Genomic DNA, 13245 nt, shown 5'->3' with positions numbered 1-13245 from the left:
TCCATCCTTCTACTTGATCAAAACATCTCCTCTCCCTTGGATTCGGATTTTAAAGAGATTGTCGAACGATATCTCTTCCTGAACTTTCTCTTCAAGTTCAGTTAACAAGTTATTTTTCCGAGTCATGTTGTTGCTGGCTCCAAAGTTAAGCTACCAAAAATTTTGGTACTGTTGGGTTGAGCGGTGCACCATCAGCATCAACGATTCTCCAGCTACTCATTCGACTTCTACAAGATTAGCCTCCTCGCTAACGTTCTCAATTGATCTTTTATCCCAACACTCATTACTGTAGTGACCAAACTTGTGATAGTTGTAGCACTCGATGTTACTTTTGTCAACATTCTAATGGTTGTTGTAACCGCCTCTTCTTCTACGTCCTATTTTTCTTGAGATATTATTCTGTTGTCCACATCCTCCTGTGGTGGGTCTTTGTCTACCTCTGGATGTATAATGTACAGATCCTCTTCCATGAGATCCTCAACTTTGCCCTCGTCCACGATGTGATGCACCCCCTTGCTCTTATCTCCCATCAATAAAATATAGTTTTGACTCTAGGGCTTGCTCCAGTTATTTGCCATCACTTCTTCTATTGACCTTATGCTCGTGACCTTATAGTGAACACACAAGTTCTTCTATTGACATGGTCTTTAGATCTTTTGTTTCCTCTATAGTCACGGCTATGTAATCAAATTTTGGATCCAAAGATAGCAAAATTTTCTCACATATTCTTATGTCTATGAGAACCTCTCCATTCCTCATTAGCTGGTTTGCAACCACCATTACAGAAGTATAATACTTGGCAATGGAGTCAGCATACTTCATTTGTAAGAATTCAAATTCAGCTCATAGGGTTTGGAGGCGAATCCTCTTCAATTTGTCAACAACTTTGTAGCACTACTAAAAAAATTGGTTTTTAGTGATGAAAGTATTAGTGACGGTTTTTAAAACCGTCACTAATAAGACAATTTTAGTGACAAAATTGAAACCGACAATAATACTTTCGTCACTAAAACCCAATTTTCCCACTCAAACCATCACGGAAAACCACTTTTCGCGCGGAAACTATATCGTGAAAATATTAGCCACTGGTGATTCATCTCTTACTTGAGCCTTGAAAACCAAGTTAAAACTAGAGACATGCTCTAGTACACAGACTTTCCTCCAAAGATCTTTTTCTTCGATGACTTCCACTATGTCATTTTCACATTTTTTTTTTTCAAGTCAGAACTTGTCATTTTAGCCTGCCAGTGCTTGTATAATGCCCAAACATCACCTTTCTTGGGAAGTATGGTATATTCTCCCTTTTTATTAGTGGATTCCACTCTTACTTGATGGCAGAAGTGGATAGATAAAAATAGTTGATGCTATTCTCTAGTAAGCAACTTGAAACCACAAATGAGAATCTAGATGATCGAGTTGAAGATAAAATACAACAAGAAGAGCATGTCCTAGGTTTAATGGAATTGGAACCCGTACACATCATATTATATAGCTTTTCCCCCAAGGAAGTCCCACTTTCATCATCTATGGAAGATTTTTCCAGTTTCTTTGAGAGAGACTCTGTAGTATTGTGCAAAGACTTCATGGAAGCATTACTTATTTTTAGCTTCTTAAATGAATTAGGTTCTGAAGATATTTTCTAACTTTTCTTAATAGAAGAAACCTCTTTCAAATCTAAAGGAAAGATCTATATGTCTGGCCATGGACTTGGATTGTTCTTAACATAGTGAACAAAAAAAATTTGGAAGTGTTGTCATTGATAATAAATATTTGTTGAAAAGATTCTCTAAATTTAAACCTTTTCAAGTCTTACCTTTTGGAATGACCATGTACAGACCAAGGAAGGTGTGGTGAAGTTCTACAATAATTAGACTGATATTTTAAGTGAAATATTAGAGTTTGAGAGACCTTTTGAAGTTGTTCATCATGTACAGTAAAAAGGAATGGGATGCACGAAAGAGAAACAACGTACTTTGTTCAAATGTCTATGCATATATGGGTGGGTTCCTTATGAAGATGATTACAATTCAGCAGGGCCAGTAAACTAAGAGGCTATCTTCGTAGCAGTGGATAGATAAAAAAAAGCTGTTGATACTGTCCAATAAGCAAAACTTGACACCACAAATGAAAATATGAATAAGTTAATGATAAAATACAATGAGAAGAGCATGTCCTAGGTTTAATAGGACCAGAGCCCCTACACATCATATTATATAGCTTCTCCCCCAAGGAGGTCCCACTTTAATCATTTACAGAAGATTTTTCTAGTTTCTTTGAGGCAGACTTTGTAGTATTGTGCAAAGTCTTCACGGAAGCATTACTCATTTTTAGCTTCTTTAATGAATCAGGTCCTGAAAATATTTTCTCACTTTTCCTAATAGAAGCAACCAATTTCAAATTTGAAAGAAATATCTATGTGTTAGAATTGGTGTATTCCCAAGACGGGGGTGAATTGGAATTTTAAACTTTTCTCCTAGGTTAAATTAGATATCAGGTGAGTATTACAACCTAGGGTCTTTCTATCCAGTTCCAAATATGCTGATAAATATAATATGCGAAAATTTGAATCAAGTGCATCATTCACATAATAGCATACACGTCTGATAAATATAAAGTGCGACAATATACACAAACACACGATATGTTATCGGGGTTCGGCCAACTATGCCTACGTCCCTGCTTCTAGCTCGCAAGCTCAAGGATTCCACTAATAGCTCATTTAAGGGTGGAGCGACACCGATTACAACTAGGTCAATTAGCACAGGGCTGACCTCAACCATAACCAGGTTAATTAGAGGGCCTTACCCTAACCTACACGCCTTAACAGGATGGCGCACCTAACTTTCCTAACCGGGTCTAAGCCAATCCGGGACTATTCCAGGGCTAGTCTCCCTCTTCAGGCCATGCTTGGAAATACAACAGAAGTGTATTACAATCAAGGGGTACAGTGATTATGCTTTCATGTAAAGCAGATGTGTACCCAGTTATGCGCAATTACATACACCACAATATGATTTAATATGTAAGCTCAGTGTGGTCCAATATTTAAACTCTCATATATATATATATTTACTATCAGTGTAATAAGTGTGTGAGAGTATCAATCAGGCAATCTTTGTATCACAAGATGTTCAGCTAATAAGTTCACACAAAGATGTCAAGTTTCAAATATATCAATCAGCAGGATGTCTCAAGCATGTAAATATCAAATGATGTAAATGCTTGGTTTGCAAAAGATGTATAATCTTTGTATTCAGCAAATAATATATGAGCGAGTGAATATTGCAACAAAGATCACTATCACACAGACAAATATCTCTTCAAATATTTTTCAAGATAAAAGCATAATAGATTTTTGAAAGTGATTATGAAAAGAATTGCAACCCAAATTACTATATGATCTTCTCAAGATATTGCAATGAATATACAACCTCAGAAAATCAAATAAAAGTCTTCTTAGGAGAGACTTAATAACAAAGTCTCCTAAGAATACTTAGGTTTAACTCTCAATAAAATCGTATCAACAAAGCAGAACAAGGAGAGTAAACCTTTCCAAATAAACACTCAATCAACTTACAGAGAATTTAGGCAATAGTAGAAGGTAAGTATGAGTGAATGAGGCTCAAAGATGAGTAGTATATGTTTTTGGATTATTAGAGAATTCTCCCTAATCAAGGTGGCTAATGGTCTACTCATTTTCACAAATGATCACATATATATAGACATGGGAAGAAATATGACCGTTAGGGACCTATTAGGAATTATTGGAAAAGTTTGATAACATTTAAAACATTTTAACCCTGTTTAAAAAATATTTAACTGTGGTAGAAATCAGGGCAACTTGAGAGGTCCGGTCGACCAGAAAGGTTTCGGTTGACCAGATCTCATATGGTTCGGTCGACCAAGAGGATTTTAAACTGAATGGTCGGTCGACCGAAAGTGCCTTTCCAAAGGCGATTTTCCATTTTTCCGAGGTTCAATCGACCAGGCCATTTTGACCTGGTTGGTTCGGTCGACCAGATCGTTGGGATTTTTCCCGAGGACCCTCGGTCGACCAGGTAGTTAGAGTACAATTTTTGCTCGATCGACCAAATGGTCAAATTATTGACCAGAGAGGATTTCAGTCGACCGGGGCTTTTTGAACTGCATTGGTTCGATCAACCAGAGCCTTGGTCAACTGTTGGCCCATGCCTGCTTCGGTCGACCAGGGCAAAATGAACTTCCTTGGCCGGTCCACCAAAAGTGCACCAAGTATGCATTTCGGTCCAATTTCAATACACACAAACCCTAATCAAGTGCCTAACAAACATAGGTGCAAATGTGTGTGTCTTAGGGTCATTTATGTCCAAAATAAAGACATCGAAAAAGTCCGATGTCGGTCGACTAAACCCTAAGGTCTTTCTACGGTCACTTTTAGTTCTTATTTGGTTTAAGCTTACATAATAAACCATACGTGTGTTGTGTGTGCTTTTTACAAACCAAATATCCTAATTACTATTACTGACCAATTTCCCTACTGAGTAAATATATTACAACTGAAAAACATGAATTGGTCTTCAAGTTTTAAGCTTTGTGCCCATCTTGATCTTAACAATCTTAGTTCTTGCACAAAACCTCAAACACCCATTAGATACAATGAGTATTTATCATAATCAAAACCGGGCGTGACCTATAAGGTCAACATTCTCCCCTTTTTTGATTATGACAAATACGATTGACAAAAATATAAGGTTAAGCCTAAGAAGGCTCCCCTTCACAATATGCATCCAATGTATTTTTAAACAAAAGGTCCTATCCATTATTTTTGCCTCTTTCCATCTTCCCCTTTTGGGAACAGCAAAAAGGGTCATTTGAATATAAAATCCTAGGCATGGGTAATTATTACATTTATAGAAAAATAATATTGGAAAGAATTTTGAAAATTTTGGAAGAGTGCCATTTCTAAATCAAACTTTCCAAAAGAAAACCTGTATAAGATGTAACCTGTTTGAGTTGAAATTTCCTAACAATTTATCTACAACTACTCAAACAATTCAGTATGGTCCAATCAAGCAAATAAAAATCCAAGACGATCATGAATTGGACAAGTTGTGCATCACAGACGATAATCAATATAATCATGTAATAGATATATGAAATGTACACATAGACAAGAGTCACCATTACAAAGTTTAAACCAATAAGAAATACCAACAATTAAAACTTAGTTAGACTTATAAATTTCACTCGAGACTCCTTAAATATTTGATGATTATGTGAAGATGAGATTTAAATTTTCTTTATATTTTCACTCATCCTTTCAAAAGGATTTTAACCTTAATTTCATCATAATCATGCTTGATGGCCAAAATAAATCCATATTTTCAAGAAAGATATAGCAATGAGTGCATGATGGCCTAATATCAAGTGTTATAAATAATAGTTAAGAAGACAACTATGTTTCTCAGGGCCTAATGATTTGAGGACTACGTGCTCCCCCAAAGAACAAGCATTTTGGCCCAAATTACTTTTAAATGTATATAGATATGCACACACAAAAAGCAATGTTTTAATTATTTGGGCAAATGTTTGCAGAAAATTTGGCAGCATGCCGGCTGTAAACAGAACATTTCCTAAATTTTACCTGCACAAAAATTATTCTCAAACAACCAGTATCACAAGAGTAAGGCATACGAGAACCTATCATCTACCAGCAGGCAATACTCAATAACTGCATCCACCATGCAGTAGGCATTCTATACTACTCATGTATTTCAATAAGATAAACATTTAACCACAAGCACATGCAAATCAAAGTATTACTGATATATATCATAATTAAACAGGGTAGTAAATCATAGTATCATGAGAATACAAAATAAAAGTAAAAACTGTTTTTATTTAGTACAGACCAGATGATATAAGATAAAATAAAAAGAATCAAAGCAACGCAATCTAATCTATAGACAACTCCGGAGTCTAGAACTCCCCTCCATCATCTCCTCCATCACCACTGTCGGCAGCATCAAAATCGAAGTCCATGGTCATCCCGTCTCTCTCATCCTACATCTCCTAAATGCGGTTGTTCAGCTCGCTGAAGCTGACTGTCATGGACCGCTCCAAATCTGTAAAGCGACTGGCAGTAGAGATGGAGAACTACTGAAACTCCTCACAAAGTCCAATGGATGACGATGCTAAGTCCTGCAAGTCTGACTAGATTGATCCTCGAAATTGTGCGAACGAGTCAGATAAACTAATGATCGTAGCCATAAGATCCAAGTTTGATGGCTGCGGGGGCTGTGGTGGCTCCTATGGGGCCTCTACCTGCGCTGCTGCTCCCCTGGAAGGCACCCAGATGTTCCCAACAAGCTCACACCCCATCAACCTTAGGGTCATGCCGGAGAAGATATCAACAAGTCGTCTCCTCTTCAGTGAAGCCACATTTGAGCGCGTGACTCCAATATTCCTAAATAGCTTGTTCAAGATGCCCCCATATGGCATTATGATTCGGTGTCCAATTGTCTTGGCTATCATCCAACGGATTACTAAACTGGGCAGATCCAACTTCTTCCGAGCAAATAGACACCACATAATGAAGCAGTTCGTAAATGACACGTGCACTCTAGACCCCGCCTTGGGCAGGACATTGTATGTGATTAGGTGGTGCACGACCTTATGGAGGATGGTTCTGGCTAGCAGTTCCAGGGTCAAACAGGGTTAGGTTTGAAAATGTGGCAACTGTGAATTCCTATTCAAAGATCCAGGAATTTACCACATCAGGGCACTCAAAGTCTCCACGGTTAATATCGAGGACATCGGAGATATACTGGGCATCAAAACGCACATCTGTCCTCAATACACGAGAGAAGTACCCGTTTTAATCATTACCCAGATTAGCGTAAAACATTCTAACGTAGGTTGGGTAATGACCCCCAGGCTGATAGGAAATTATAGTTTTCCACCCCTGATACTCGAACATATCCATTTCGTTGCTAAAGAATTGATTCATGAAATCCAGATCAAGTGTCTTACCTAATATTGCCTCCTTGGGACGGAACTCCCGTATGTATCTGACTTTGCACCTCTCAGAAAGAAAATACTCATCCTCGGCATGTGCAATGTCATGGGCTTTGATGTGTGCCATAGCAGTAAGGTTGTGAGGCTTAGATGCTTGGAAATACAAGGAAGAAGTGAAAAATCTCTCAAGAATTTCACGAAAATGAGCTGTAAATGAAGAAAAACCATATATATATCGCAATTTGGTCGACTAGAAGTAGATACGGTTGACCGACGCTTGAACTTCCCCAGGCACCGATACTGTTCGATTGATCAAGGCGAAAATGAACTGAGATTGTCGGTCGACCGAGAGGGTGTACTGCAACCATTTTCGGTCGACCAGGGGAAAACCGAAAGGTTCGATCGACCGTGGGAAGCACATTCACTGAGGTTCGGTCGACCGTAAGGGTCAAGGTCAACATGGTTCGGTTGACCGGGGTATTTTATACCTGCAATGCTTGGTCGATCAAGCATAGTGAATTTTCCTAATTTTGCCTTATTTTGATCCAAAGTTCTTCCTAAGGTCCAGATTTGATATATTGCAACATAAATATGATTCTTAGGGATTATTGGTGAAGAGATATTGCTTAGATGAGGTGCGTACCAAGAATTGACTTATTGACCTATTTTAGCACCGAGCACTAAGAAGTATGAGGCTTTTCTTGAGCTATGCTCTTTTGATGACTGGAGAGTAAACCAAGGAATGGGTGAAACCTTACCAAATCTGATCATGGTTTGGTAAGGATTTCTTATAGATGAGATAAACCAAAATTTGAGGATTTTAATGTCTTTGGTTCAAAAGGGAGTATTTTGATTTTATCAATGAAGTGCGAATCCCTTAGTGGTTGTCTCTAATCTTGATTGAAAGTGATGGCTTTTAATAAGCACGCAATAAATGTGGAATTTTAATGAACAGTGCTTATACCTAGAGTGATGACTAGGTCTTGTCTAATGAGATTAGGGTAATGAGATATAATGCAAAACTAGATCCCTAAAGCTCAATTCTGTGCAATGGACAGAGGTATACTTAACTTGTGATTTTCATGATAGCATGGGTTAAGAATTTTGAATTGAATACCAGGCATAAAAGCCATGTCCATATGGAAGTGGATAAGGATTCTTAGTGTAACAAGATAGGTGAGTGCGTACACTAAGATTATCATTATAAGCAACAACCACTTTCCAAACCTACTATCATCACAACCTCCTAAACCTAAGCCTAGGAACTAAGGAAGCATTAACTAATTGAGTAAAATCAAGTTAAATCCAATTTTCCTTAGGACCTATGAGGTTTGCTTTCATGACAACCCACTTCATTTCTTTACTCAAGCCTTTGGCACTTCTAAATAGACAGTTAAACCACGCGTGCCCCTTTACTTCATGAAATAAACATGTTTTGGAATAATCATCTATTTCTTCATCTAATCATGCAATTTTCAATATTTTCTCAATCGTTTTTTTTTCAAGAATAGCATGATAATTTTCTAACACCTTTAATTGTTTTTCTATTCTTTTGTTCTCATTCTTCAAAAGTATTTTATGCTCAGAAATCCTAACTAGAAACTTGTGCAATTTCAATGAAGTCTTTTCTAGTTTTTCATATGACAACATGCTTTTAATATTCAAATCAACACATGATTCATCAAAAGAATTAACACAATAGTTTTCATACGAATCATTGCATGCATGTTCGATAGAACAATCACAAATATTCTCAGATGATTCAGCATTTGAAACAACACATGATTTTACATGAGAATCATCACAGTAAATATCACATGAGCAAACAGATGATTCATCACAAGATTTTTCATTGTAAACATCGTATGAACCATTTACAGTATTATCAAAAGATGATTTAGTTTATGACCCATCACAGCATTCATCACAACTGCCATTAAACAAGCTGGAGTGAGAATCATTTACCTCTTCGATGATTTCTAGCTCATGATTTACCTCCTCCTGATCATTTAAGCTTGGAGCATTTGGAGGAGTTACTATCTCCTTTTCCTGGGATTCCCCATACTTCTTTTCTAGCTCATCCCAGATTTCCTGTACAGTCTGACATGCCACAAACTCAACAAAAATATCAGAATCTAACGCAAGATATAATATGTCCATGGCATTAGAACTAATCATATTAAAATCATTCTCATTTATTTGGGCACATCTTCCTTTAGCAGTCACAAGCCAGACCCTCCGGTCCATAGATTTCAAAAATATGGTCATTCTAACTTTCCACATGGTGTAGTCGACACCACAAAATACTGGAGGACTGGAAAGTGACAGTCCCTCATCGAATGGGGATACACCAATGTGAGCCATTGCGATCTTTTTGCAAAAACTTTTAAGTCAAGTGCAACGAGGCTCTGATACCAAATGTTAGAATTGGTGTATTCCCAAGAGGGGGGCTGAATTGGAATTTTAAACTTTTCTTCTAGGTTGAATTAGATGTCAGCTGAGTATTACAACCTAGGGTCTTTCTATCCAGTTCCAAATATGCTGATAAATATAATATGCAGAAATTTGAATCAAGCGCATCATTCACATCATAGCATACATGTGCGATAAATATAAAGTGCGACAATATACACAAACACACGATATGTTATCGGGGTTTGGCTAACTGTGCCTACGTCCCCGCCTATAGCTCGCAAGCTCGAGGATTCCACTAAAAGCTCACTTAAGGGTGGAGCTACACCGATTACAACCAGGTCAATTAGCACAGGGCTGACCTCAACCTTAACCAGGTTAATTAGCGGGGCTTACCACAACCTACACGCCTTAACAGGATGGCGCACCTAATTTTCCTAACCGGGTCTAAGCCAATCCGGGACTACTCCAGGGCTAGTCTCCCTCTTCAGGCCATGCCTGGAAATACAACAGAAGTGTATTACAATCAAGTGGTTCAGTGATTATGCTTTCATATAAAGCAAATGTGTACCCAGTTACGCGCAATTACATACACCACAATATGATTTAATATGTAAGCTCAATGTGGTCCAATATTTAAACTCTCAAATATATATATATATATATATATATATTTACTATCAGTGTAATAAGTGTGTGAGAGTATCAATCAGGCAATCTTTGTATTACAAGATGTTCAGCTAATAAGTTCACACAAAGATGTCAAGTTTCAAATATATCAGTCAGCAGGATGTCTCAAGCATGTAAATATCAAATGATGTAAATTCTTGGTTTGCAAAAGATGTGTAATTTTTGTATTCAACAAATAATATATGAGTGAGTGAATATTGCAACAAAGATCATTATCACACAGATAAATATCTCTTCAAATATTTTTCAAGATAAAAGCATAATAGATTTTTGAAAGTGATTATGAAAATATTTGCAACCCAAAATGCTATACGATCTTCTCAATATATTGCAATAAATATACAACCTCAGAAGATCAAATAAAATTCTTCTTAAGAGAGACTTATTAACAAAGTCCCCTAAGAATACTTAGGTTTAACTCTCAATAAAATGGTATCAACAAAGCAGAACAAAGAGAGTAAACCTTTCCAAACAAACACTCAATCAACTTATAGAGAGTTTAGGCAATAGTAAAAGGTAAGTATGAGTGAATGAGGCTCAAAGATGAGTAGTATATGTTTTTGGATTATCAGAGAATTCTCCCTAATCAAGGTGGCTAATTGTCTACTCATTTTCACAAATGATCACATATATATAGACATGGGAAGAAATATGACCGTTAGGGACCTATTAGGAATTATTGGAAAAGTTTAATAACATTTAAAACATTTAAACCATGTTTAAAAAATATTTAACCGCGGTAAAAATCAAGGCAACTCGAGAGGTTTGGTCGACCATATCTCATATGGTTCGGTCGACCAAAATGATTTTGAACTGAATGGTCGGTCGATCGAAAGTGCCTTTCCAAAGGCGATTTTCTATTTTACCGAGGTTCGGTCGACCAGGCCATTTTGAACTGGCTGGTTCGGTCGACAAGAATGATTTTGAACTAAATGGTCGGTCGATCGAAAGTGCCTTTCCAAAGGCGATTTTCCATTTTACCGAGGTTCAGTCGACCAGGCCATTTTGAACTAGCTGGTTCGGTCGACCAGACCGCTGGAATTTTTCCCGAGGACCCTCGGTCGACCAGGTAGTTGGAGTACAATTTTTGCTCGGTCGACCAAATGGTCAATTTGTTGACTAAAAAGGGTTTCGGTCGACCGGGGCTTTTTGAACTGCATGGGTTCGGTCAACCAGGGCCTTGGTCAACTGTTGACCCATGCCTATTTCGGTCGATCAGAGCAAAATGAACTGCCTTGGCCGGTCGACCGAAAGTGCACCAAGTGTGTATTTCGGTCCAATTTCAATACATACAAACCCTAATCAAGTGCGTAACAAACATAGGTGCAAATATGTGTGTCCTAGGGTCATTTATGTCAAAAATAAAGACACTGAAAAAGTCCGGTATCGGTCAACTAAATCCTAAGTTCTTTCTACGGTCACTTTTAGTTCGTATTTGGTTTGAGCTTACATAATAAACCATGCATGTGTTGTGTGTGCTTATTACAAACCAAATATCCTAATTACTATTACAAACCAATTTCCCTACTGAGTAAATATATTACAACTAAAAAACATGAATTGGTCTTCAAGTTTTAAGCTTTGTGCCCATCTTGATCTTAAAAATCTTAGTTCTTGCACAAAACCTCAAACACCCATTAGATACAATGAGTATTTGTTATAATCAAAACCGGGCGTGACCTATATGGTCAACACTATGCATGGGTGGGTTACTCGTGAAGATGATTACAATTCAAATGGGCCAGTATGAGACAATCTTCATAGCATTGGAAAAATAGGAATTGTTACTAATATTGTCCAAGAAGCAAAACAGGATATATAGAAATAATGTTGTGGCTAATGGTGCCAGTGTGCCTGACATGATAAATAAGTATCTGGATGAGTTATTGAAGATAAAATATAACGATAAGAGCATGTCCTTACGTAGAATTTTTGAAGAGAAAGACCGTCAGTAATAGTTTTTATATTGGTGACGGTTTTTAGAACCGTCACTAATCATGCATTTGTTGATAGGGAAAAAGGTAAAGAGGTTACCAAGTACAGGGGACTCATCTTTGTGCAGACTCACTGAGAAGAAATTATCCTCATGACCTTTACAATTCAATTCAATATCCCCAAAGGGGTGCCATTCTTGGTGGTTTGCTTCGGTTAGAATATAAGAGGTTTATCTAAATTCAATTGCTTAGTATTTTTCTTTTAATTCCCCCTTTGCCTCAATTGTACTTCAAATATTTACCCAAAAAATTATTTATATATGATCATAGTATTTAGGAGATCAACTGAGCAAAAACCTTATAGATTAATATTGTATAGGTAAATTTACTTATGACATGTTTGTTGATATCTATTTAGAAGTTTGATGGTGTTTTACCATTTGTTGCTTGCTCCTTGGACATTAATTGAGGGGAGAAAACGTTAGCCTTATCTAAGAATATGCAAAAATTGAGGGGGAACTTTAAAATATACCCTATAGGAGAATACCAATGGTTTGCCATCATCAAAATGAGGGAGAATGTTAGCCTTAGAGGCTACATAAGCTTAATTGTCTTTGTTCTGATGATAAAAAACCACTAGTGGTTTTAGGTTAGTTTATCTTTGCATATCAAGCCATAGTAAGTATAAATACGAATGCAAAGATTAAGTAAATTAGTAATAGGTTAGACATCATCAAAAAGGGGGAGAATGTTAGCCTGGTAGCTACACCATCATTGTTTAAAGTGTTTTGATGATATTAACCTATATATTGTTCCTAGTGTTTTGCTATCTTTATAGATCATGTTTAGTACAGGTTGTCATACATGAAATACTGAATCTAAGGCAAAGATCGGACTGAGTAGAAGTCAAGAAGGAAAGAACAAATGGACACATACTCGGAAGGACCCAAGCATGACCAAAGGAAGCTTAATGTAGTCTTATATGTATTTGGGGAGTGTTTTAGGTAGTCTATGTTGTGACTCTTGCAGGTGTGTTTTTTACTCAATTTTTGAGTAAGAGTTGAGCATTACATATGCATACTAGGACATGTGAGTTTATAGGATTGCATTAAAGTCACAAACTCACATTCATGTTTTTCAAAGTTAAATTCAAAGAGTTTGTCAAAAACAATCCTAAACTCAAAATATGTTTTCAAAGGGACAAGTTTTAAAC

This window comes from Malania oleifera, chromosome 2 (genome assembly GCF_029873635.1).
Source record: "Malania oleifera isolate guangnan ecotype guangnan chromosome 2, ASM2987363v1, whole genome shotgun sequence".
NCBI lineage: Eukaryota > Viridiplantae > Streptophyta > Magnoliopsida > Santalales > Ximeniaceae > Malania > Malania oleifera.
This window is presented reverse-complemented; position numbering follows the sequence as displayed.